Genomic DNA, 4,187 nt, shown 5'->3' on the forward strand with positions numbered 1-4,187 from the left:
AGGAGTAAGCTCTTACGGATAGGTTCCCACGCTCCAGCTTCCAATGGCACGAGAGCCACCCGATCATGCCCAGACAAGATAGATTGAGCTGCAACACCAAATAATATATTCTATTCCCTTCTCAAAACACTACCGCACACACACAAGATGATAGTCAACACCGTTGCATCCACAAACACACTCGAGACGAGCCGGTATTTGCGCTCGCCGGGCCCCGGTGCACCCATTTCAATGCAGAAAGCTGACCGATCATAGTTCGCCACTCAGAAAATTAAATTCAGTCATGAAAGGGAGTCTCAATGACTGCACTGTCAGCTCTTCTCACTGGGTGTATGCAACTTTGAGCACGAGGCAGTCTTCTTTTCATCAATTTTCCCTTCTTCATGACCACGACTTCATTTCCAGATCAGCGTTTAGCGCAAAATCATCTGTAAGCTGCAAAATTGTGGCTCCAGTGCATTGCCTTCCTAGCGTTTCCAAGTTATTGATCATTTTGCAATTTGAAATGCTAGACTATCACAATAGAAGCAATAGAGTTAGCAAGACTCACGCACAGCTATGTCGACAAATATTGTAGTGCTACTGATCGCGATATCTTTAGCGTTTCATACCGCTAACTGATGTTTCGGCTGCACTTGACCGCAATACCTAATCCTCTTCCCGGCTCGGATCTTCCAACCATCTCAGGTAGCGGTGCTTGCATTGCACCAAACATTCACAGATTTTTCCGTGAAAGAACCAATCCAAAATTGTGCCTTGGCCACCTCCGTAAAGACTCCATCATCCCATAGAAATTATCTCGGAATGGCAGTAGCTAGCGTCGTGACCGATGTGCGTACTCTTGGCTTCTTGCTCTTGCATTATGAGCTCCGTCAACTAATTTTCCTCATAATTACTAATACCTCACGATAATAACTGCTCGAGTGCCGCAGACACATCAAATTTCTAAGAAACAATAACACATAGTCACCTGCGTTTCCTCGAAGAATACGTTGTAGCCTCTCAGGCTGTCCACTCGAACGATCGCCTTCCTCGAAGCCTTGGGAGCGCATTATTTGACAGTCTGTACCGCAAAACATGCAGCAGCAGGCGTTGAGCTTGATCTCTACGGTGAACACGAGAAGTAGTCGAAGACAATGCTCCGGTCTACTGCGGTGCAAGAGTACGCCGTAGTTGAGGGAGCAGAGTGCATTGTGGTCGCACTACAGCCGCTGTCTTCGGCAAACAGATCCAGGTAGCTACCGCATAGCTTCGGATTTGTAGCGCTCTCCGACTAGTGCATACCCATGCTCAATTCTCCTTGCCATAACCGCTTCGCTATGCGAGTGGAAGTCGGTTGTACAGTAGCCCGATTGTTTGTTTGAATTGTCACTGTGAAAATTAGTTATTCATTGTTATTAACGATTAATAACCCATTCAGCTAATTTAGCTGGTATTAACGGTGAATATCAATTGCCAACACTAGGCACGACAATTTGGTGTGACGGACAGACAGGTTGCTGCAGTAGATGTTTACGACTAGCGGTCTGGGCGCCCGCTCCGCGGACGCTAGGACATAGTTGGTTGGTGTAGTGTGGGCTGTCCGCCTCCACTGCGCTGTGGTGGATTAAAGAACATTTCGAAATCAAAGCTAAATATATGTAATGCATTACGTGACCTACCAAGTCCGCGTTCCAAAGATCTCTCTGTACACAATATTGTTGTGTACGTTCCCGTCCTCATCGATGGCCTCTGGATCCACAGCAATCTTGATCGCCTTCCTTGAAGTAACTCTCGACAAAGCCACATACAGCTGGCCATGTGCGAAGACCGGTGATTCCAAGTAGATACCCACGTGGTGGATCGATTGTCCTTGGGCCTTGTTGATAGTCATGGCAAACGCTGGAACCACGGGGAACTGCTTACGCTTGAGTTTGAACGGGAACTCCTTGTCATCGTCCTCACTATAAAAGACGATCCGAGGAATGAACACCTTCTTACCCTTGAGCAGCCCGGACATAATGCTGGCCTCGATGCTTCTCTCGCGCAGTGACACAACCCGAAGCCGCGTTCCATTGCAAAGACCTGCGTCGCTATTCCGGTTTCTAATCATGATGATAGGTGTTCCAACCTTCAGAACAATCATGTGCGGAGGGATACCGGAGAAGTTAAGCGAGTTCAAGAACTCCTGCTCAAACATGTTTGCGTCCGCGATCCCTTCGAGGCTGTCCACCGAGAGATACTCCTTCGTTTCACCCGATAGCCGTTCCGCAACCATGTTGTTGATACGCCGAACACTTGCATTTGTGGGGGCTAGTATGGCCCGCTCAACGAAGTATTCATCGGGTAAATTCTCAATATCAACGCCCGGGTACACCGCATCTATCAAGGCGTTGACATTGCGGACTCGTCGGTCTTCTTCAACTTCGTCCAAGTGTCGCTCGTGTTCCTCGTCCGCCGGAGGTAGTAGCCTGAAACTTGGGGGAGGCTCCATTTCCGCGCCTTCTTCATCAGAGGTAATTTGTTGTACCCGTCGTTCTGGGATGATACACATGTCGCGTGGAAGGCATATGTCGCCATCACCGATCTCATGGTTGACTGGATAACGGCCTTCTCCGATTTGAAGTAAAATTTAGAGAACTCTGCTAGCTCAGCCGCACTGGCCGCGTCTGGGGCGGTGCGGACACGCATGTTCTCGGTCAGCCGCACTTGACGCAAATGCTCCCATATAGGAGAAGACTTGAAGCAAGCTTGAATCGTCTCCGCACGCGTAGCATCCTTCAGTACAGGTAGAATCTGGCGGTGATCACCGCTGAACACCATTACCTTTCCACCGAACGGCTCCAGCTCGTTCTTCATGATATCCCGAAGCGACCTGTCAACAGCCTCAAAGCAAGCTCGGTTCATCATCGGCGCTTGTCCCAAATGATCAAACTCGCGCTACGAATCAATTCGGCTTTTTGGCTCTGCCATGAAAGGCTGCACGTCGACGTCTCTGTTAGTTTGAGGGGAATCCGGAACGTTGAATGCGCGGTATGACCTCCAGTTAACAGAGTGGCTGCAATCCCACTCGATGCAACCGCGATGGCAACCTTACGTTGCATCCGAACGTGAGCGAGTATTTGCTCGAGTCGAAGCGATTTTCCTGTTCCACCCGGACCATCCAAAAAGAAAAGCTTCTCCCCTCCAACCGGTCTGCTCACAGCAGCAATAACTTGGTCAAAAATATCCCTCTGGTTGCTGTTCAAGTGGTCTGCCTGCTCCGCAACATGCTCCAGTTCGTTTAGGGGGTAAGCCTCAATCTCTTGCTGGACAACATCAACAGACGCTGAATCCGGGTCGTCTACTTGAGCGGATACATCGTCGTAATGGGCTAGCAGAGGAAGGCCGTACATGTCGAGGGACTTTTGGCTCGAAACCAAGTAATCAGCCAAATTCTTCAACGCCTTGTACTCCGCCATTCGAAGACGCACCTCCTCTTCGCGTACATTATGCAGGTCTGCGTCTCTTTCCTCAATGCTTCGTGCATGATCCTCTGACATATCCTTCTTGAACCTATCCCATAGATCTTTGGCATTACCAGGCATCGAGTAAACCAAAATGATGCCGAAGCGTTGGCGTAGCTGGTACGGCATCTTGACCTCGGCGGCTTCGCGTAAGCAATGTATCCACTCGTCGTCATTTTCCAAATATCCAAGCGCCAAAGCGGCTTGCTGATATGTAGGATGTTCCGTACCATCAACCGTTCGAAGATCCGCAAAGGACTTAGGCGAGCGTCGGTTACACAGGAGAAGTCGCAAGTAGAAGCGTTCCGGGTCCTGCGGAGATACGTGTACCAAGCGTCCCAGAGAAGCAACGTACTTCTCGTACGGTTCCCACGTCTTGTGTTCCGTCCACCTGTACTTCCGCGGTACATCCTTGTACAGTAGATTGACCGTAGCTTCTGGGTTACGCGCGCACAGCTTGAAAAACTCCGTCAGCATTGATCTGTCCCCGCGGTTAATCAAGTTGTGAAGCTGGGGGGTCGTCGCTTGGTCGCGATAAGCAACCATGCTCATTCTTTCCAAGTGGATAGGTAGCGTCACAACAGAATGTGTTGATCCTTGTGTTGGATGCATGAATAGCCGCATGCAAGCCCCTACCGGAGAAATATACCTCCCGAGGAGATACGTGAACAATTTCGTTCGCCCGAATTCTTCGCCTCAATC

Source organism: Phytophthora infestans, genomic scaffold (genome assembly GCF_000142945.1).
Source record: "Phytophthora infestans T30-4 supercont1.42 genomic scaffold, whole genome shotgun sequence".
NCBI lineage: Eukaryota > Oomycota > Peronosporomycetes > Peronosporales > Peronosporaceae > Phytophthora > Phytophthora infestans.